Raw genomic sequence first — 25,191 nt, 5'->3', positions numbered from 1 at the left:
TGTGACATAGAATGGGGCCAATTTCAAAAAGTACCGTTGAGACATGACCTGGCGGTCGCAATAACATATTTGATGCCAAAGATGGAAATCTCCGATTTTTCTATATTTCCTAGTCTAATGCCAGCATTTTTTATGTTTTTTTTACCTGTTTTTGGTGGACGATCGCGAGCGTGCACGGTGCCGTGCGTTTTCTCTGCTTGCTTGAGGCCATTACTATACCCCTTGTGTGTGTCAGACTCAGCATGCAGCGGTTGCCTTTCCTTGTTCAATGTACTCCCAGTGCCACGTCACAACATTCCTGCAGACGGGCCGTTTTCCCCTCATAGGCTTAGAATGGGGAGATACAGCCACTCTTGACTCTTTGGTTGAATGGGGCCGGATGGGCTTGCAATGTTTTGTTTACGGGTCATTTCGCTCCGGAGCAACTTTTAACAACATTAACTTGATCCACCGGGAGATTAGATCGATCTTAATACTTTGATTAAATAAAGACTTAAATCGGAGATCTCCGACTTTGGCAGAAGCTACCGACCTTAATGCAAAACCCCTGGCAGAAAATGTGATTAACGTTGGCATTCGGTCATTTCGGAGCCACGGGTTCGTGTCCGACATCTCTCGCTGCTGCTCGGGTGTCGGATCTCATATTTCCAATAACAGGCGGGTCCGTTCAGCTTGGCTCCGACATGTCTCGGTTCTGTCCGGGTAACGGTTCTCATATTCCCAATAATAGGTGGTCTATTTGGATCCGGATCCATTTTTCACAGGTTCGGTAGGTCAAATTGGACGCATGAAGACCTCTACTGCAGGCTGCTGCCTGCCTCCCGGTACAGAGGCACAATAGTCTTGTCACTTCTCTCTATGATAATAACAATTGTACCAGAAAAGTATTGATAACATGCTTCCAACTATAAAATATTGTTCCTTCGAAACAATTGTGGGCTCGCTTCAAGCCAAAAAACAATGGCTATAAAAGTACAACATGTCAAGATCGCAGGCAGTGCTCTCTTTGACGTTACTGACGCAATCGGACGCTGCATGCATGATTTGAGGCATTTTGTTCCAAAAATGTGTTATGCAAAAGTTGGCCCGCTGGAGGCGCTATAACAGGCCAATGTGAGAAGTCTTGAGTCAAGGCACGCGTGTAAGCAAGTTGCATGTCTTCAAACGAAACGAGGCATGGCGCCCCCTTTTGGCTGATTGGAATAAGATTGGTTTCAGTGATATTTGGACTAACCCTCTACATCTTTGCCAAATGCCATGAATGTGTGACTTTGCATGTATGATTTAGAGGCAGAAGAATAATTTGCATAAAAATGCAATATTCATTGAATTATTAAAAAGTAATGTTTCACTTTAAAAAAAGAAAAAATCCAACCAGAAAGGTTTCGTGCGCATAACGCAAACATCCCAGGAGGAGATAGATTTTTACTGTTTTTCATATAATTTAAAGGTCAGAGTTCAAAAGTCAGAGAGTCAAAGTTGTTTGGCATGAGGAGACGCATTAGTGTGTCCAGGTTTCATGGCTGTACGTCAAACAGAGCATATACCTGTTCAAAGTTTGCACTTTCGAAGGCTTCTTACAGCGCCACTATTTGGCCGATTGCTGTAAAAAGTAATAGCACACGTCGCCGCAGTAAGCTGAACACATTGATGTTTTTATTTTCATGCTCTGTCTAAGTATGTAGGAGTAGAAAGGTGCCCAAGTTTTTGAGGAGAACTTGCACTGACTGCCTAGTAAGATAGATAAATAATAACGATATCTAAAGTGTGCTTGCCTTTCAGGCGAGCCCACAATAACATGGATGCCACGCAAAACTTAACTAAAGTGGTTTTATAGGGTAGGCTACACAGAAAAAAAGTAGCCTATTAAATATAATAATAAAACAGTGTTGCCAGTGTTCAAGCAATGTACTTGGTGGTTTGCCCTCACAACGGTAACACCAATAACACTGGATATCGTGACAACCCTAGTGGGCGTATCACCTTTGGCTACTCTGAGTGGTTGTAGGTCTAACCAATAGTCTGTTTGAATACATTTGTAACCACCCCAGTCTGTTTAAATCTTTTTGTAAATAAATATAATAATAACACTGAGAAGAACCAGACAAATTGTGACCGAAGGTCGCAGTTTAGTATGTGAAACGGCACATGCTGACTCTGTCCGGACGTGTACACCTTTTTATGGTCCAACCAATATGTGCATATCTCCATATACATGGATATCCATATATGGGTATCAGGGACCTCCATTATGGGTAACTGGTCCGATACATTTTAATAAAGAATAAAATAAAAATCCATATATGGGTATTCCCCAGAATCCCTTTTATGCCCATATATAGAGATCCCTGATGTCATCAATATTAAGACCATATCTAACAGAACTTCATATGGGAATGCCCATATATGGAGGCCACAGCGGCAGCATACCACACTAACAGAATCCAGATATGGCCAAGACAGCCCATAGTGTAGGGGTGACCCCGAATAGTCGACTAATCGGTCGAAACGGCACCTAGTCGAATGGCAATATCTTAGTCAAATGGAAAAAAACAAACATGCTTAACATGGGATGCTTAATGTCTGATGATTTAACATATACTTTGGTTTCTCGCAATAAAACATGCATAGCCTACTGGCTGCTTTCAATTCAGTGAATAAACTTTACACCTGCTATACCTACTTATTTTAGTATTTTGTTATTTAATTTGTCTTATATTATTTAGTTACTTTATTTATTTTAGAGATATTATTTCGTTGTTGTTATTGCTGTATTACTATTCTTATAAGGCCATGATAATATACCTTGGCTTAAATAATGAATGAGTTATCTATTAAAACAAAAGTCAAGAAGACATGCTATTTAAATGAGTGTTTCACCTCAAAAAAAAAAAAAAAAAAAAAGAAACGGGCCATTCGACTATCAACACAATGACTAAACTCATAGTCGACTGTACAAATTCTTAGTCGGGGACAGCCCTATAGTGTGGCTGGTTCTACAGACAGGGATCACGGTGTATGGGCATAAAAGGGATTGTATGTATGATGTCAAATATCATAGACGTCATAGGACTTTAACTCATATGCTGCTATTTTAAACATAGGCTGAACTGTTTTCCTGCCAAATTGTCCTTACCTTTTAACGTGGGCACGTGCACGCATAGTGCATGATCTGTGCGCGACTCATGTAGTAGACCGGTAGACAAGATGACAGCTTTCGATTAAAAAAAATCCATTGGAATAGACAAATCATTTGCCAAGCTGGATCCTGCTGAATCCGCCAGTATTTACATAAGAAAACGTTGGAAACAGCCAGCTGTGCGCTATGGTAACACGTGGGCACGTTCGCGCACATAGCAGACGATATGTGCGCGGATCATATGCCAGGCGGGTAGAGGAATCAAACGGCTACCAAATAAATGAAAAAACGTGTGAAAAAAAAAAAAAAACATTCTATGGCCGTGCAGCTCCTTCCTTTTTTTACAAGGAAAACATATGGGCCGGGAGCTATGATTGGCTTTCAGACCGGATATGGAAACCTAGATCCGGTCTAAACAGGAAATACGACCGGATACAGTTAGGAGGTGGGCCTAAAGTCTCCGAAGCGGCAATATACAGTGACCATACTTTTAATCGTTTCATAATGATTAAAGCTAATTAAATATTCGGCTCCTCGGGCATCGCAGAGTGGTACAGCGGGAAATCTCCGGTTTCGACGGGGATCGCGGGAAATGAGTTAACATAACAAATAACTGAGTAAGCATGTTTGGGCTCTCACAACATATCTCCATATACAGTACATCGATCTCCATATATGGGTACCAGGGGTCTCCATATATCGGTAACCGGTCCGATATACGGTTGTGCTAATCTGGTTTATTGGCTAAATTCACAAACTGACAACTGAATGAAATAAATAAATCATACAAGAACAATGTAAATAGCTCAAAAGTAACATTTGTTGTGTTTCTTTTCCAAATTCAATGCTAAATGCCACTTTCAACGCCACTTTCAATTATTCAACTCTTAATTATACCTGAAAACATCTGTGATCAACTGCAATAGACTAATCAAGAGCTTAAATCGTTGCATCAGATATGCAATCTGGCCTGACTAGAAGTTTGTTGACGTGTTGACTGTGATTAGAGCAGTTAGAAACATGGCTAAGTTTAAGGAATGGTCAGAAAAGTTAAGAGAAGAGATTATTGCTTTGTAAAATAAAAAGGAAAAGGATATAAAACTGCAAAGACACTGCAAAGACACTGAATGTTCCACTAAGCACAGTTTTGAGCATAGTTCACAAGTTCTAAGTCAAAGGAACAGTGGTTACACTAATGAACAAATTTGTCAGAGGAGGATGAATAATTTCGAGCACAACTGTACATCACTGGCCAGATGGCCAAGACATGGCGCCCTGAGGCGTCATATTATTATCTAAGCAGTGATATTATCTGGCTAAGCAAGGCTGAATCACAGTGACTTTACTGGCCAATCTTTTCTTTTTCCTTTATTTAGTTAGGGGAGCCCGTTGAGAGCAAGCTCTTTTTCAAGGACACCCTGATTGTTACAGCGTGGCCCTGTAGGAGGCCAGATGTCTAGAAAGGTAACCGGTAGAGTCGCCGGAATGAAGGTCGCCGGAAAACGTGGAAGAGTCGCAGAGGAAGGCTCTCCAATTTTGGTGGAATTCTCGCCTGCCAGTCTTGGTATTGTCGCCGACAGCTTTTACATGTCGCCGACAGTGTCGCCGATGTGTTTGGAATACTCGCCTACAAATCACATACAAACATGCCCTGAGGTCAGACAACAAAATAGACAACAAAGGGAGTGAGTGAGTGAGTGAGTGAGGTACGGTATTCTAGTGAGTGTACCCTACCCATATCAATGTCACCCATTCACACATTCACCCATTCACACATATAGTTAGTTGCATAGGCTAAGTGTCCACCAATTTGCAGATGTGTAGAATCACCAGGTACTTATAGGCTAGATCAATGACCCTAAAATAATAGTTACAGTATTTGCTACTAAGCCTACATGTACCTGACTGTGCTATTTAGATAAAGCTTTATAACTGTACATAGGGCGGTCGTGATTAATATTTTTCATAATCGTCAATTATCCATTTTAATTAAAAAAGATCTTCTGTGAAATGTAATTTACTTCTGTTGTACTTCTGTAGAAATGGGTCTGTGAAGCCTGTCTGTGTGTCCGGGGTTAACCCCATAAACCATTGTACGGATCAGTGCCAGTGGCAGTAGACAAAGGAAGTATTTTTTCTGATGTTTTTTCCCCCTCCCCATATTTGATAGAATGTGCCACAATTCATGGTACTTTTTTTCATTCCAGATTATCAAAGTGCAGACAGTAATCTGTCATAATTATACTGTGTCATGCACTGAAATCTGAAAATATACATGTTTGACATTTCTAACCATTTAAACCATTTAAATCAGTGTTAATTTTGTCAGACATTGTTTTATTAAGTGTGCCTGCCATGCAACGCAATGACAAAACACTTATTGTAATCCGCCATACTTAAGTAAGTAAGTAATGTCGCCACAAATTTCTGCACTTAATAACTGCCGCACAATTTACACCACCCACGCAATATATACATCAAAACGTGCGGCTCGGCCGGGAATAGGTTGCTATTACTTTTCTTTCCGATCCGCGTTACCATTGCGACGTAATTCGCAAAAAACGACGCCCAAAAACCCCATTGACTTAGAATGGGGGAAACTTCGGCACGTAATAACTGCCGCACGATTTACGCCACCCCCGCAATATATACATCAAAATGTGCGGCTCGGCCGGGAATGGTGTGCTATTACTTTTCTTTCCGATCCGCGTTAACATTGCGACATAATTCGCAAAAAACGACGCCCAAAAACTCCATTGACTTTGAATGGGGGACTCCGAAAAAAAAACAGAAACTTTGGCGCCACATAACTCTGCCATACTTTTGCCTAGCAACGTCATTTAAAATGTAAAATGCACACACAACTTTGGTCTTTTTCCGACCAATAGGGATGAGCTGTAATTGATTAAGCCCCGCCCCCTCTATAACAGGAAGTGCCCTTCACCAAACAGGAAGTGCCTCTATAACTCATGAACCGTTTGTCGTACAGACTCGCGGCTCGTGTCATACTTTTTTTTTTCTCAATTTTTTTTTCTCAAATTTCTTTTTTCTCAATTTTTTTTCTCAATTTTTTTTCTCAAATTTTTGTTTTCTCAAAACATTTTTTTCTCAAATTTTTTTTTTCTCAACATTTTTTTTTCTCACATTTTTTTTCTAAAAAAATTTTTCTCAATTTTTTTTTCTCAACATTTTTTTTTCACATTTTTTTTTCTCAAATTTTTTTTCTCAAATTTTTTTTTCTCAAAAAACTTTTTCGCCAAACAGGAAGTGCCCCTCACCAAACAGGAAGTGACCCTTGATCTCGTGAACCGTTTGTCATACAGACACGCGGGTTGCGTCAAATGACAAGATTAAGAGTCCTTAAACTTAATTGGGGCCTATTTCGCCAAACAGGAAGTGCCCCTCACCAAACAGGAAGTGACCCGTTTTCTCGTGAACCGTTTGTCGTACAGACATGTGGGTGGTGTCATATGAAGAACAATAATGTTAAAGTTTATGCAAAAAATGCTAATGTTAATAACGCTAATGCTAACACCAACTGCTACACAAGGTTGCACAGACTTAGCGAGCTGCAGGCACACTTAAAATTTCTTAGAAATTTTCTTTTCTAGTCTCATCTTATTCTTAAGACTAAATCATACTATGTAGTCTTAGTCATTTTTAGTCTTCTGATATTGTTTTAGTCTAGTCTTAGTCTAGTTGACTAAATATCAAAACATTTTAGTCTTAGTCTAGTTTTAGTCTTTTAGTCTCAGTATTTTGGGATTAGTCTTAGTCGTTTAGTCTTAGGGCTCTATTATGATCCAGGTCTTATGCCTTAACTTCTTTGCCTTTTTTTACTATATATACACATTTTTTTTAATATATATATATTAATATAATATTTCAAATAGCTGATCTGCAAGCTCACAACGTGCAGATGTAGATCCTCATTTGAAGTATTTAAAAATGTTTTTCAAAATAGTAAAAAAAAAAGGCAAAGAAGTTAAGGCATAAGGCATAAAGGTCTGTCCTCACCTGCGAATTAGCGAAAGCGACGTGAATAAGCGAACCAAAAAGGCGAAGAATTCGCCATTCGCCCTTTTCCATACACACCAAAAAGCGACGCGAATATGCGTATAATATTCGCTTAATTCGCCTAAAAACGAGGGGGCGATATCTGCCTGCATAGCCACAGGAGAAAGGAGAAGAAAGGAGAGAGAGGAGAGAGGAGAGAGGAGAACGGAGACAGGAAACAAATAAAACAATGGAAACTACATCCTCAAGTGATGATGAGACCTGGCCGTGGTTGTTAGCCTATTTAAATAAGAAAAAGAACAGAAGAGACAAGTGACAACACGCGTTCTCCGGACCGTTCCCCTCCCCTCAGCTCCGGCCGGGGGCAGAGTAGACAGGGTCGGTCAGTGTTTTATCATAGCCGGGTCGGAATTACCGCATCACCCTCTGAATACGGGGCTGTCAATCATTATGTGTATTACCCGAGAGTGCAAGAGGACCCGTACTGTGTGTGTACTTTCTGCTTTTTTATGCAAACTGTAAAGCAATCAATCAATGTGTGTGCGCGCGCTGGTGTGCGCTATAAGGAACTAACTACTGGAGTTCTGTTTAACGTGTGTGCTGTGTTTAGGCTGGCCTGACCTAGGATCATGGTCTGTTAGTCGTGAGGCAGTGAGATGAATGGCTGTGAGTGAGATGATAATGCTGGTCTAGGATCAGTTTAACAGCAGGGGGAAAAGATCTTGGTGCGTGCATAATGCATGCGTGATGCGTAGCCTGCTGCCAGGATGATGAGAAAGCAGCCGCGACCGCGTACAAGTTAAACCATGACTTACCTCTCTGTAGAAAATAGCCTAAAAGTGTTCCTTTTAATCTCTGGCTTTTGTTTCGATCTTAATATTATAGATTCCTTGGTAGCCTTCTTCTGCCTGTCAATCAGTTAACAGCGCACGCTGCACGGCTGCAGTGACTTACATGAAAGAGGGTTTTAATAATGATTAAATGGTCGTGTCTCTCGGAAATAAAAGGATTTCGGGACAACATGTCACGGGTTTCGGTCTCTAAAAAAAGAAAGTCAGTGTAAAGTAACTAAAAGTAGCCTACATTTACTTGAGTAGCCTGTACATGTAGGTATTTGTACTTACCCAGCGATTTAGCGATTTATTTTAAAACATTAGTCTTTTTGCAGATATAAAGTAGCCTACAATAACAAACACATAAACCATGCTTTTACCAGTAAGACATTCGAGTAGGCTACTTTTTCCAAGCAGCCACGCAGACGAGACACGGAAAAGGAGAAAGACACTGTTCCCCTCGGCCTCAATGTAACGTGAAGGTCCCTCCACCATTCTCTCTCTCTCTCTTGAAATAGGGTAGAGTGAGCTTACTTTGATACAGAGAGAGAGAGGAATTTGCCTTTGAACGTTTGCTAAATTCGACACAAGGGCGAATAAAAAACAGACGCCTTTTCGCTTTTTCGAAATTCGCGTTTGGTGTGGATGCTTCCATTGACTTTATAAGGTTTTTTAAAAAAAGGCGAATTATACGCTAATTCGCTATTCGCCAATTCGCCCTCTATGTGTACGGACCTTAAGACCTGGATCATAATAGAGCCCTTAGTCTTTTAGGCTGAATATAACCTGAACAGGTAGTTTTTCTACTGTCTGTTACTCTGTCGGTGCAATATAAAAATATAAACAAAACACCATCTTGGCTGTAATGTCATTGCACCTTAATATGCAGTAGCAAATACAATACTTATGGTAATGTTCAAGTAAAACTGCTATGGCTAGGCTACAATGCCTAGTGTGTGCCACAGTGCCACTGCCAGGTACAAAAGCTCTGCTCTTTAAATAATATAATAACAGTATCAATTACATCTGACACTGTCTACTACTTTCTGTGCAAAACCAATGAGATTTGAAAAGAACAGATACGTGCCTACATTCTCAAATGTAAAGATAAAAGATGTATTTGGGTTTAATTCCATTTAGTCTTAGACTTAGATTTAGTCTTAGACCTTTTTATAACCTGCATTCAGTCTTAGTCTTCTGAAATTGTTTTAGTCTAGTCTAGTCTTAGTCGACTAAATATCAAAATCTTACTTGACTTAGGGCCCCCACAGAATAGCCAAACTCCTAAGCAATGGTGTGGCATTTGAGGAATTTATGACTGTGACGAGGAACAGCCCAAGATCGCTCACGAGGCACAGTTTTTCTCGTCGTGTGGAGGCGCCTGTGATATGTTAATTAGCTTTTTTACGACCTTTTTTACGACCCATCCGACAGTATAGTCCGTAGGATTGAGACGAAAATCGATCACTTTTTCATACAAGCGTGAAATTTGTTACACTTGTACAGTTTGGGGCCCTGAACATTTTCAGATATGGAGCCATCGATAAAACGCCCCCTGGTGGCCATGGCAGCCATTTTACTTTCCGCCATTAACAATTGATGTATTTTGCATCATAACTCCTGAACCAAGCATGATAATACAGAATAGATGATGTCTACACCTATGTTTTGATGCTCAAGGATTACAATAATACCATGTACAACATCATAAACTGTTCAGAAGAATAGTTAATGGCCAATTTGGTGATGTGGTGTGGTAGTCCAATGGTTTTGTCCGAATATTTGACAGAATTCTTTTCACCTTTTCATAAAAGTATGAAACTTGGTACACTTGTACACTTTGGGGCCCTGAACATTTTCAGATAATGCCCCCTGGTGGCCATGGCAGCCATTTTACTTTCCGCCATTAACAATTAATGTATTTTACATCATAACTCCTGAACCAAACATGATAATACAGAATAGGTGATGTCTACACCTATGTTTTGATGGTCAAGGATTACATTGATATCATGTACATAATCATAAACCGTTCAGGTGAATAGTTAATGGTCAATTCGGTGATGTTGTGAGGTAGTCTGCTGGTTTTGTATGAACATTGTTCACGTTTTCATAAAAGTATGAACCTTGGTACACTTGTACAGTTTGGGACCCTGAACATTGTCAGATATGGAGCCATAAAAAAACACCCCCTAGTGGCCATTTTAATATCTGCCATTATCAGATAATGTATTTTGCGTCTTATCTTCTGACCCATGCTTGATAATACAGAATATGTGACGTGTACAACATTAATCCAATTCCAGAGCATGTCATTTCCATGCACCTCAAAGGTGCAGTGTACCAAGGAGAACACTGTTGGGGACAAGCATTTGAGGTGGCATCAGCTATGAAATCTCCAACAGACTGGGGTTGGACGAACCCACTTGATTGGTAGTGTACAGCATTGTGTCAATGCGGAGGAGGCTGTGAAGGAGGCAGTGAAGATGGAAGAAGAAATTCATTGTCATCAACAACGTAATCTCTCAAGAACAGACTTACCAAAAATCAAGGGCTCTGTTTTTCACATTTCTTTGACAATGGTTAGCATGATTGTCAACGACGACAACTATCAATCAATCAGTCAAACAATAAACATGTATGAATGAAACATGCAATCAATATTAGTGAAAAACATGGTATATAATTATGTGCTTCAGAAATCTATTTGAACAAGACAATGAAACCTTTGTTATAACCCCAAAAAAATATTTCTGAAATAAAATCTTTGAAATAAACCTTTGTCTGTGATATATTATTTAATATTGAATATTGCTCTGCTCTCACTGTATTATAAGGGGCAAGGGTTTACATTTCTAAAACTCAACATGTATACAACAGACGCAAATCACTGAATTGACTATTAACTATTCAGCTGGACAGTTTATGATGTTGTACACATTATCAATGGTATCCTTGACCATCAAAACATAGGTGTAGACATCACATATTCTGTATTATCATGTATGGTTCAAGAGATAAGATGCAAAATACATTATCTGGTAATGGTGGCAATTAAAATGGCTGCCATGGCCACCAGGGGGGTTTTTGCAATGGCTCCATATCTGACAATGTTCAGGGTCCCAAACTGTACCAAGTGTCATACTTTTATGAAAAAGTCAAAAATTGTCTGACAAAACCAGCGGACTACCTCACAACATCACTGAATTGACCATTAAGTATTCACCTGAAGAGGTTGTGATGTTGTAGATGATACCAATGAAATCCTTGACCATCAAAACATAGGTGTAGACATCACCTATTCTGTATTATCATGTTTGGTTCAGGAGTTATGATGTAAAATACATTAATTGTTAATGGCGGAAAGTAAAATGGCTGCCATGGCCACCAGGGGGCGTTTTTGCGATGTTTCCATATCTGAAAATGTTCAAGGCCCCAAAGTGTACTAAGTTTCATACTTTTATGAAAAGGTGAAAAGAATTCTGTCAAATATTCGGAGAAAACCATTGGACTACCACACAACCAAATTGGCCATTAGCTATTCTTTTGAACAGTTTATGATGTTGTACATGGTCTTATTGTAATCCTTGACCATCAAAACATAGGTGTAGACATCTATTCTGTACTATCATGTTTGGTTCAGGAGTTATGATGTAAAATACATTAACGGGTAATGGTGGAAAGTAAAATGGCCACCATGGCCACCAGGGAGCGTTTTTGCGATGGCTTCATATCTGAAATTGTTCAGGGCCCCAAACTGTACAAGTGTACCAATTTTCACGCTTGTATGAAAAAGTGAACGATTCACCCAAAATCTGGTCTCAATCCTCCGTACTAGTAGAAAATATCAAACTTGTTTGAAAATCAGCGCAGAGCGGAATAGAGATCTAGCTGTGATCCTGTGTGTGACGGGTAGTGAAGATATCGCACCGAGCAAATCTGTGAAGTCCCTCCTTTTTCCTTCCCTCTCTCGACTCTCCCTCTCTCTCTTCCTCTGTCCCCACTCACTCCCGTCACTAGTTATTAATATTATTTTCATAAACATCATATGATTAGAACCTACTACCATTTAAAGTTTGTATCATGATCGTACTTTTAATGTCACTGGTTTAATTCCCCGACGGCTGCTGCTGGCTGGGGACATAAAGTCTGTCTCCCCACATGATGACATACTGCTGCTGCCTGCTTGTGAAAGTGTTTAAATAGTAGGCTAAGTTGATTATTAAATAATAAAAATAATAACGTGCACTGCGCTGCGCTGGACGTCTGACTGCAGTGACTCGATCGCTGCACACTCATTTTGCAAGTGTCTGCGCCTGGAACATAGCAGATCTACAAGCTCACAACGCGTCACCTATGCGATGCGTTGTGAGCTTGTAAATCAGGCACTTTTGGCACTGACGGTGACGGAACACGCCGGAATGAAGAAATTATAAGCCAGGTTTTACTTGGGTGATGTGATGTGTGTTGAACGGACAGACGGACAAGGCTGGCACAGTGCACTGCATCTGCACACGACAGCGCCGAAAAATAAACATCCACAACAACGCGTTTACCTCAGCGTGGGACTTTTCTCCAAGCTCAGAGTTGTGTCTCCGTGGCTGCAGCAAGAGCAGCACACACACAGTGCCGCACACACACACACACACACACACACACACACACACACACACACACACACACACACACACACACACACACACACACACACACACACACACACACACACACACACACACACAGGAGTTGTACACTGCGTGCATGATCAGAGAGAGTGGATGATGCATGTCATAGGTAGGCAGAGGCTATATAAAAAATATGTCCGACCCCAATCGAATCCGACAATGAATTATGCTATTTTCGACACGCAACAACCCCGCAATACAGTGATGCGGCGAAAGGCAAATCAAGCTTGTCGCTCATATGGATGGGACGATTGCAAACGAATCGAATCTTTTGAACGGCTCTTTGAAATGAACGGTTGGATCCGGTTCGCAGTATGGAGCCGTTCCTTTCTAATGAACAGTGGTGGGAAAAGTACTCAATTTCTTTACTTAAGTAGAAAATATCAATACTGCAATCAATGTGGAAATACTCAGCCACAAGTAGAAGTTTGGAATGTTAATATACTTGAGTAAAAGTACAAAAGTATTGCTATCAAAATGTACTTAAAGTACAAAGTACCAATAGTAGAAAGTATTAATTATGCAGAATGTCCTGTTGAATAAAATGTAGAAAAATCATTTGAAAATAAATCTCACAATGTGTGGCAACTGGCAACGTGACACATTGTGAGCTTGTAGATCGGCTATTTTCAAATGGCAGGTATGTACCTATGTATGTCAGAAATAAATGTATATAGGGTTGAAGTTATTTGTAATTCAGAATCTACAGTAACTAGTAACTCAAATGAGCCAGTATTTTGAACGGCTCTTTGAAAGGAACGGATCCCAGAGTTCTGGCTCACTTCAAAGAACCATAAATCCCATCTCTACATAGCCGCTGCTCTTCAGCGCTGCGTAGGTTGCACTTTGAGGGAGGCATGATTTATTCTTTTATTTTTTGGTCTCGTCACGTCTCGCACCAGATTTCACCACAGGGGAGTCGGAGGAGAGGACTTGTTGTGTGTACGGGCCTGTCGCGCGTCTCTCGCACAGCGGGACACACGACCCAATAATCTTCAAGACTGAGGATCGTGTAGTATGTGTGCTCATACGATCTGATGAAATAATTATAACATCGGATTGTAGGCGACATCTCAGTGTGTGTGGAGGCTTTTAGTCTTAGTCAACAAAATTAACACTGCCCTCAAGAAAATGAACACTGCCCTCTATACAAAGTAGTACACTAACCCTCTATACTTAGTGAACTAATACGTAGTTGACTGGGTTTGACGCTGTATTTATTTCTCCCTCTACACCAAATTGGCCATTGATCTGTGGGTTGGCGCTTCAAATCAACATGTCTGCTTTGCCTCCAATGGTGTTAGCTCGCCAGTTGGTGTGTGAATGTGGGAAGTGAGGACACTGGCGTTGACAGTTGTTCGCCGCTTCACTCCCCAATGTATGAATGAATGGACCATTGTAAAGCATGTTAAGTTTGCAACTTGCTTAGAAAAGAGCTATAAAAATGCAATCCACTACTATTATTATTATAGATGTCTCTTCTACTACAGAGCCACACCATAAAAACATTTACATGACATGTTTGGCTTGTTTGCGTGGTTATTGTATTGAGACAAATATTGTGACAGACAGATTATGAAGGAAAGGAGAGCACATGAAACTTACTGAGATGTGGGTGGTCTTCAGGTTCCTCCTGTTTAATAGAAATGTCCCTGGCTGAGTCTGGAGAGTTCATCTTCACCTGCAGTCTGGACTGCACACACTGCTCTGAAATGAAGCAATTGAACAATAATATTGTATTATTCTTATCAAGTGTTAAAGTGTTATTTTTATGCGGACACATCCACCAGTTCATTAACACATCGGACGCCCACGTGATCTCTGAGGTCTTAATGTATCCGTGCCCATGGCAACGCGTCATTTTACCTACCGGCGAGAGTACTGGCGAGAAAAGTAATCTGAGTAAATGTAATCCGAGTATGTCCTGTTTATTCCGCGAAAATCTTCTCTTTCAGTCAGGACCGTTTTTTATCATTTCTGAGCCACATTGTTTGTGTTACGGCATGTAGAAGAGGCTGCCGTTTTGAGAAAAAAATGAAAAAAGGAAGAGAATCCGGAGAAAACAGCACTTTTGTGCAGCCACTAGACAGGAAGTCAACGAGCCACACAGCACGTCCGGGTGACGTAATTGTGCGCTGCATGTTGGGAAATGGAGTTGTTTCATCACCGCGGTAGCCAAGTGCAGTAGCTACAGTACAGTATAGTTTACTGTACAACACGTCAACGCGTCGTTGGGCACTCGTACAGATCAAAGAGATTGACGCGTAGACACCTCGTGGGCACCCGATGTGTTCCCAACGCCTCCTCCTACAAGACCACCTACCAGTAAATAAAGGTGGAGACATGTCCAGGTGTCTCCAACCCTAAGTGCCCACTCGTTCAGGTGCCCAGATGTCCAGAAGCCCAGTCATCCCAAACATATTGTGCCCAGATGCCCCTAGTGCCCACCTGACTTGTATTCTCGGGGGTCCCCCAGCAGAACGTATAGCATCAAAATCTGTGAGCTAGATCAGTGGTTCTCAACCTATTCAGGCCGCGACCCCAGTCCCACCCTGATGAGCACTAAGAGTTGAGGCATTACATTTTGTATATCACGGTTCTATTGTGAAAATAGCAGATCTACAAGCTCACAACGCCCTGAAAATGTATTTCTGCCTCTAATATTTAACAATTTCGGCAAATGTTTAATTTGTCATTTTAGAATCAGAGGTATTAAAAAGTCCTTAAATTGTCACTTCAGAAATGTGCAGATACCCTCTATACACTTAAACTTTATGTTGGTTTGTTTTCTGTTTAGTGAGAAAACAACATTGCACATGAAGTTAATCATTTGGGGACCCCCCTGGGGGTCCCGACCCACAGGAAGAGAACCACTGAGCTAGATCAGTGTTTATTACAACTTTTACATTGAACAGGAAGAGTTCAAGCATGTTGTACTGGAAGAACCAAGTACAACATGGTTATTGCAGTGTTATCGTTCAGGTTGTTGAGTGCATCATCTCTGGTTTGTGTAAACACTCCAGACAACTATATATACAGTTAATGTCTGTTTTCTTGTGCAAGGTATAATCTTGTACAAAACTGTTTCAGCCATTCGTTTAACCCTGATGTAAAATTGTGATTTAACCATGAACACAATATAATCCCCCCCCAAAAAATATAATAATAATAATAATAATTAAAAAAAAAACATGGATGGATCATTCTAAGCCTGCTGACACATTAAGCATGACATGACAGGAGCTCTAACTTCTCTTGACAATCAATTCAAAATAACATTATGGTGGACAAAGAAAATATCCTACTCGTTTACAAGCTACCTCGTTTGCACCTCCAGTTGTTTAAATTACAGTAGGCTTATATGGAGATTATAGATTAATCCTTACAGTATATGGATTTATCATTACAGTAGGCTATATGGAGATTATAGATGAATCATTACAGTATATGGAGATTCATAATTACAGTATATGAATATATGAATCACTGCAATGATGTGACGTAAACAACAACATGCAACAAAACAATGTAGGCTATATAAAAATGTCTTACTGCTGCTGATATGGAGCTATTGTTGTTATTTGTGTTTACTATCACTTGTCTTTATAACAAGCTAGCAGCTAAGAGTAATTAGATTTATCTTCCAACTTAAATGATAAGTTAATAAAGACAAAGAGATAAAACAAGACATTAATCTTCAGTGAAGAAATATATGAAACACAACGTGAACTAGTTCATCTTTACCTGCTGTGTTTCAGTGGTTGAGCTGCTGATAAACGTCCTCCTGCTGCTTAACGACGACACTGTTCTGAAACGACACGTTTTAGTTTCTTTGTATTTTAATTTGATATAAATCTATGATGTTTTAAAACGTCAACAACAGTCAATCGCCATGTTGTTTTCACTACTGCATTGTGGGTAATGTTGTTCTTCTGACCACTTTGTCTTGAACGCCAGTTGGTGTGTTGCTGCCCCCTGCTGTCGGCTGGTAACAGTACTATAATGCAACGGTTTCTAACCGTTTGCATTTGAGCCACCGTCACGGACCACTATTTGATGGCATTTCGCCTCCGTCCGTGCTTCATGACTACAAGTCATGTTTTGAAGAATATAGTGATAGTTAGTTTATTGAATACTTTATTAAAATCATGTTTAAGGAATGTTATAGTGGTAGGCTAGTTAGCCTAAGCAATGTATTAGATAGGCCTACTTGCATAGGAAAAACACAGCACAGGACAGTAGGCTACAGTTCAGATACAAGGTTTTCTAATAGGATTTAAACCCAAGAAAGCACTATGGCTTGTTTACATTGGGGTCATTTTGTACTCAATTCATAGACTCAAGTCATACATTTTCATTAATAGGCTATTTATTAGGGGCCATGGAATACATAATGTTCAACTAAATGAACATTATTAACATTATTTAACTATGATGATCATAATTAGTGACTCCAGGACAGGTTTAATGTGGTTAAAAACTATTCCAAATAGACTGTGTTACCTGATGATGTCACAGTCACCACTGGAGAGCAATGTAAAGCATGTTTTCTCATGCAAATAAAGCTCCTTTGAATTGAATTGAAATTGACCCCATAGCCCGGAGGGATGGTCGCGTCTGATTGGTAGTTGTCAGCAGGGACGCGCTGGGCCCCTGATTCAGCCCGGGAAAAAGAGTTGGAGAGGCCCTCATTTTTAAATTTCTTTTTTTAGTTTTATTTTGTCGTTGTCGGGTGGAAACCTTATATGTCCAAAACTCTGTTTGTTTTGTATTTATCATTTTAAAAATGATTTAAACTAGTGAAAACAGACGATCTACAAGCACACAACGCCTCGCAGTGCGAGGCGTTGTGTGCTTGTAGATCTGCTGTTTTCACTACTTTTGTGCAACGGCCTTGTATGATGAAGCAGGGCTTTGCTTTGCGAAAAAATGTATAAATTTGAAACTTGGAGATACAAGGTTTCTGCCCGACAGTGACGATTTACTTTGTTGGCCGCACAGCCCCCAAAATGGAACGAATTATTATTTTTTTTTCCTAATGGCCGGCCTGGACCGCCGGGAATGAACCGGCCGTTCGGGAGTTGTCCCGCCTTTCCCAATGGCCAGCACGTCCCTGGTTGTCAGGACAACAACATGGTCGCATTCAGGGGCGTTATTCACGTTATTCCTGGCCCCGCCCCCGGCTTCCTGTTCATATCCTGAAAGAGGTCAAGGAAGGTTAGGCAGGAAGGGACGCATGGGCGTGGTCAGTTACCATGGGGCCATACGCCATCGTCGCCATGACACTTTGGGTGGCGGAAGTTGCAACGGAAGCTTGATGAATAACATTGCGTCTATGAGCTTCAGCTGGGACAGCTCATGAACAAAAAATAATTCTAAACGATTGAGACCTTTGTTGTATAATCGCTCCAGGAATATAAAAGAAGACATATCACAGGTATTTTTACAATCACTTGCTTTTCGATGTGCACGGTACATAATGTTATTGAGGCAGCTAAACAGCGGCGGCGGCCGTTTCTGTCTCGGAGCTATCGCGAGATTTGGATTCCAGACAGGGAATGGTGGAGAGTCTCGCGATACTATCTAGCTCAGAAACGTAAATTGTGCTCTTTAGATGCCTCTATAATGTTATACAGTGTACTCACCGAAAAGCAACACAGCACAAAACAATGTGTGACATGTTGTCTTTTATATTCCTGAGCTGAGTGTTTTATAAAGGTCTCTATCGTTCAGAATTATTTTTTGTTCATGAGCTGTCCCAGCCGAAGCTCATAGACGCAATGTTATTCACCAAACTTCCGGTGGTAGTTTTGCCACCGAGAGTGGCGCAGTGGACGCCAAAAACACGTCGGTGTCCCTTCTTGCTGAGACTTTCTTTGAAAGAGGTGGAGGCTGAAAAAGCTGGCCTGAAAAACATCATTTGGTTTCCTGTTGTCCTTGCATTAAAGTGTCAGTAGTTGGCGTTCTAGGCTCTGGGCTCTGAATGTACCTGGGTTGCCATGTCTGCTTATAATAAGCAATTTGTGTCTCTAAAAAAATAGTTGCTTATTGGGCTTACTTTCTAATATTTTTTAACCAGTGGTTCCCAAATCTTTTCATATCAAGAACCCCAGATTACATATTTGTCCACAGTCGCAGACCCCCATCTGAAAATATGTGGTGCCAGGGACCTCCACAGTAGAGGTCTTCACGGGTCCAATTTGAACTACCCGAACCCAAAAGGACCCGGGGGAAATGGACCCGGACCCATATGGCCCCGTCTATCATTTGGAATTTGAGAACCGTTACCCGATCAGCCCCGAGACGTGATGGATCCGATCCGAACGGCCCCGCCTGTTATTAGAAAAATTGGATCCGATACCCGAGCAGAACGAGAGATCCGAGACCCGAACCTGTCGCCCCGAAATGAAAGAATGCCAACGTTATTATATTAAGAGTTGTATCAGACATATTTCTTACCTAAGCCTGGTAGGCGAGGTTATTTCTTACCTAACGTCGCCACGGTGCTGCTGTTGCTGTCAGCGGCGCTGTGCCTCTCGCCAAAAGATGATCTTTTCCCAGACCAGTAAGTCAATGCGGACAGTTTGTAAATACAAATAAATCCATGTTTTTATTCCTTCTTCTTTGGCTAGCCAATGCTAATGCTATCGTTTTCTGTCGCATGTGTTGTTCATTATATCTTTCTGCTTTGAGTGTCCATTTTGCTCTGCAGAGCATGACAACACGCAATGACAACTCCATTGTAAACCGTTAACCAAAACGTTATGTTAATATCTTTGATAATAATAACAATCCAACTGATACAGTCAGTGTTGTTGTGACTGAGTAAGTTATACTTCTCAGTTCTCACAACCAATGCAACATATTACATGCTGCATCTTTAGTGCCATCGTGTGGCGTTATCTATTTGGTGCAGTTGTTGCGTTCGCTTTCACTTCAATCTCGGCCTGTCTCGGCTCCACTCGGGTAACAGGAGATACCCGGGGAACCGGGGCAGACGGCCCCGGCCCCGGCCCGCCCCGCGGTAAAAGCTCGAAAACGGCCCCGTTACCCGGCTCGGGGCGGTTCGGATCGCGGGTAATTTCGGATCTCGGGCAGGTCCGAAGACCTCTACTCCACAGTCCACACAGATTTATGTTGTTAAAATGTTTCAAAAATATTCAATTTTTTTCTCCCTCAATATTTTTTAAATAGCAAATATACAAGCTCACAATGTGTCGCAATGTGACACATTGTGAGCTTGCTGATCTGCTATTTTCAAATGTGAATGTAAAGTAGTATAGCCTACTGTAGTTGCTTCTGTTGGGCTTATTTCTTTGGCAAAATCTGGCAACAGACTATTTCATGTCACTTCCTTACTTGGGACAAGATAACTATAAAGAAGGTAGAGTCGCCAAAACGGCTGGGTATCCGCCATTGACGCTCATGGGAGCCAAAACTGGGACCGGAAGTTGTGTGAACTGCAATGGAGTCCATGGCAGAAGGATGACAGCCCATGTGACAGCCAGCTGGACCATGCTTGTGAATAAATTATTTCTGAACGTTTGTCTCCTTTGTCAGTTAATCGGTCCAGGAATATAAAATAATGCATATCACAGTTTGTTTTCCAATCGCTTGTTTTTTTATGTGCACACTGTATAATTTTATTGAGGTATCTAAACAGCGTCATCCTCTGTCATGTATCGTTTCTGGTAGTGTTGCCAGGTTTTGAGAAATAAGCAACCAGGCCTAGGAAAACAAGACCAAAATAACCAACTAGGGCCAGGCAGGTACTAGGCTTTTATGAGCACTTACTGCTGTATTGAAAATAACCATCAACAAGCTATAGATCTGCCAAGATTTTGATAACTTGTCAAATGCGACATTCTGCATAATGAGCACTTTCTATATTGGTACTTTAATTATATTTTAATATCATTCATTTTTAATTCCTGAGTTTAACTTGTGAGATTATTTCTAAATTGCTGTATTGATTGATACAGTTTGCAGAGACAGGTACAGAGAAGTAGGCTACAGTACAGTACAAGTTCTGCTAAAATTATTTTTCCAAAAAAGTAGGTATATAGCTATGGCTTGTTTCCATGGTGTCCTTTGTACTCAATTGATCGAAACATTGATCATAATGATGATACTTTTACTAAACGTTGGTAGGCCTACCACCACCACCACTTAGAACCACTGGTTAAAACAATAAAAAGCCCATTCCCTTGTTACTGATCATATCCTATGCAAAGTAGCCTACTGTGCTCCATCGGTCTCTTTCATTGTTATGAGATACATAAAGTGGCTTAAAAGATATTTGAAGATAAATGGACATTTGGGGGGAAAAGAGTAAATGAAATGTATTTATTTATTCACGTTCATCAATTAAGCAATCATTTCGCGGACCCCCTGCAGTACCTCCGCGGACCCCACCCCCACACACACACACACACACACACACACTCCCAAGACGCCACCTGCAACAACCAATATTTACAAGCAACTTCACAGACAAATAAGCCCAAAGTCGCTTATAATAAGCACACATGGCAACACTAAATCCTTGGCACGTTCAGAACGTACATTGTACTCTTTAGATACCTCTATAAAATTGCAGTGTGCACATTGAAAAGTAACATAGCAGAAAAAAAAGTTTTATATGATGTCTTTTATTTTCCAGAAGTGATTATTTGACAAAGGTCCAAGACAGTCAGAATAATTGTTTGTTGTTGGTTTGTTCATGAGCTTCTCCACGGACTTCCATGGAATCCAATGCAGGCCACCAAACTTCCGGCTGCAGGGCTGGCTCCCATGGTGAGACGAATCTGCCGTCTGGAATTGCAAGATAGCGAAAATGACGTATATGTCCCTACCTTGTTTTTAATTTCCTTGACTTGGGAGGAAGTGAAAAGATGTTTATGAAGCAGCACACAAAGAAAAATGCTCCAGCGCCCTCTGTAAAAGGAAAATGGCAGCCTCCATAGAATGGCCAGGAATATGGTGATATAGTGGGGGGGATGACATAGCCGCGCCCTCATGCACTTGCGCGAAGTGCGCATTCACGTTTCCCGCGTGCACAGCCCGCGTGCGAAAATTTGCGTTTTTTCATGGTTTTGATCGCGTTTTATTCGGGTTTCCGCGTTTATTTTTTTTGCTAAACAATCTGGAACGGCACACTACACTTTCCCTTTGCCTCTCTCCACATGCACCAGCCAGCAAGATAGTCTATAGTTATAGTAGATGGAATTCTTGGTACCAGCACTCCAACAGACAGACAACACCAGTATCATATAATCATTCAGTTCCAAAAGCTTTTCAGTTAATCTACTTAATTTTACACCACTGTCTACTACAGCAAGCACGATGGTTCCCAAACGTTTTAGCCCGTGAACCAAGAGAAACTAAACCCAAACAAGTAGAAGTGAAAATAGCCGGTCTACAAGCTCACAACGAGTCGCTTTGCGCTGCGTTGTGAACTTCTAGATCGGCTATTTTCAAGACCCATACAATGTGTCCACAACGCTAGCCAAAACAGTGTTAGCTAGCAGCATAGCATCCATCATTACTCCAACTCTAATATAGCCACGACTCCACTCACCAATTGCTGACTGAGTGACGATGAGACGAGCAGGACGATGTTTAATGCCTTTATAGCCTACATGGTCTTGTCTTGGTGTTCTGTTTATATTCCTTTATGCCTGTGTTGTTAATTTTACCACTTGTCCATCATGACGCATACGCACTGACGACAGAGTGGACGACCGTTAAAGGGGCGTCCTATGAAAGCCATTTCCTCTCTGCACAGAAGCACATTTCAAAACAAGAGTCTTTATTTTATTTTTTTCATCTATACAATCGGATCATTCAACATGTTTATTTTGAAATTGTCCTGGAAAATAGTAGCCAAATAGCCCCTACATGCCACTGAGAGGTTACGTTTGTGTTGTTGAGAGCCAGCTTGCAGCGCAGGGGAGAAAAGAAAAAAAAAAAACACGCGGCCGGCAAAAAAGGTGGGGGGGATGAGATTACGTTTTTATGAAAGTGGGGGTGTCCCGTCGTACTCACAATGAATGGTGGTGACGCGCCTGTGTATAGCATCAACACAAATGCACAAAACAATGTTGAGACAATAGTGGAGCAGTATACAGATGTATTCAGAGGGTTTGGTGTCTTACCATATGTAGTGATAAGCGGAAGCGGGGATTGAACCCGGGACTCCAACTCGCCAGTCCAACGCACAACCAGTCGTGCTAATAGGGCTGAGCCCGATTAGCAGGGCTGTTGTCGCTGGTTCATGGCTGGGTGCTACATTCACCCCCCTGGTCTTTTGGAGCGCGCCCTCGCGCTTCACACATCACGCTGCGGACCGCCGGACACGGCATGGCACTGTTCCCTCACGCGACGACATCACGCTCCTTATCCTGCCGACAACGACAGATGTAGTGATACGCGGAAGCGGGTATTGAACCCGGGACTCCCACTCGCCAGTCCAACGCACAACCAGTCGTGCTAATAGGGCTGAGCCCGATTAGCCGGGCTGTTGTCGCTGGTTCATGGCTGGGTGCTACACATACACCTACAAGATCCAACTAAAAGATGATGCACAAACATCAGAATTCACAGGCATTCACTGTTGGGAGATGATGCATGTGAAAAATTGGGTCTAGTCAAGAGGATGTATACCATCAAGACAAATGCACAAAACAATGTTGAGACAACTGTGGAGCAGTATACAGATGTATTCATAGGGTTTGGTGTCTTACCATACACCTACAAGATCCAACTAAAATATGATGCACAGCCAGTCATTCATGCTCCCAGGCGGGTTCCAGCACCGCTCAGAGAGAAGCTAAGGCAAAATAAATATTGCCCGTCTTGGCCGTGGTTATCTCACCCGTCTTGGCCTTGGTTAAATTGCCCATCTTGGCCTTGGTTATTTGATTGGTTTGGGCTTTGCGCGCCTTGGCCTTATAGCTGGGGGAAATCTGGTAAAGTTTGTGCACTTGGTGCAAAGTTTTTGATTTTTGGTATGGTGTTAGGTATGGGTATAAGGTTTTCAAAAACCATCGCAAACAAATTGGGCTCGCCCCCTAGTGGTCTGTTTGCAATGAATCAAATATTCGATACATCAGTATATGGTTCAAACCCCAAATAATTGATGAAAGAGATTTTTCAATGGATTCTGTTACTATTGGGTATGATAAACAACATACTAAGAAATCTGGAAAGAATATCTACCGGAAAGGTACCATTTTCAAGATGGTGTCCACGATGGCTGCCGGGAGCTGAAAATGCCTATACACTGGGTTTTAACGTGTAGAAATTCATAATAAATCTGCACTTGGTGAAGAGTTTTTGATTTTTGGTATGGTGTTAGGTATGGGTATAATGTTTTCAAAAACCATCGCAAACAAGTTGGGCTCGCCCCCATAGTGGTCTGTTTGCAATTAATTCAATAGTAGATCTGTCAGTATATGGTTGAGACCCTACATAATTGATAAAAGAGATTTTTCAATGGATTCTGTTACTATTGGGTATGATAAACAACATACTAAAGGTTTATGAAAAATAACTACCGGAAAGCCATCATTTTCAAGGTGGCGTCCACGATGGCTGCCGGAAGCTAAAAATGCCTATTTAATGTGTAAAAAAATCATATAAAATATGCACTTGGTGAAGAGTTTTTTAATTTTGGCATGGTGTTAGGTATGGGTATAAGGTTTTCAAAAACCATCGCAAACAAGTTGGGCTTGCCCCCTAGTGGTCTGTTTGCAATGAATCAAATATTAGATAGGTCAGTATATTGTAGACCACTAGGAGGTGAGCCCAACTTGTTTGCGATAGTTTTTGAAAACCTTATACCCATACCTAACACCATGTCAAAATTTAAAAGCTAGTTACCAAGTGCATATTTTATATGAATTTTTACACATTAAATAGGTATTTTTAGCTCCCGGCAGCCATCGTGGACGCCATCTTGAAAAATCTCTTTTATCAATTATTTGGGGTTTCAACCATATACTGATGTATAGAATATTTGATTCATTGCAAACAGACCACTAGGGGGCGAGCCCAACTTGTTTGCGATGGTTTATGAAAACATTATACCCATACCTAACACCATACCAAAAATCCAAAACTCGTCACCAAGTGCAGATTTATTATGAATTTCTACACCTTAAAACCCAGTTTATATGCATTTTCAGCTCCCGGCAGCCATCGTGGACGCCATCTTGAAAATGGTGCCTTTCCGGTAGTTATTTTTTCCAGATTTTTTAGTATGTTGTTTATCATACCCAATAGTAACAGAATCCATTGGAAAATCTCTTTTATCAATTATTTGGGGTTTTTGAAAACATTATACCCATATCTAACACCATACCAAAAATCTAAAACTTTGCACCAAGTGCACGAAATTGATGATTTTTGACCAGATTTTCCCCAGCTATTATTTGGTGGGTTTGGGGGTTGCATGCATTGGTCTCGGTTTGCCCGGAGCCCGCCTTGGTTTGGTGCTTGTCCTCCGGCGTGACGG

Source organism: Nannobrachium achirus, assembly GCF_963921795.1.
Source record: "Nannobrachium achirus genome assembly, chromosome: 8".
Classification (NCBI taxonomy): Eukaryota; Metazoa; Chordata; class Actinopteri; order Myctophiformes; family Myctophidae; genus Nannobrachium; species Nannobrachium achirus.
The sequence above is the reverse complement of the archived record's forward strand: the minus strand, read 5'-3'. Positions refer to the sequence as shown.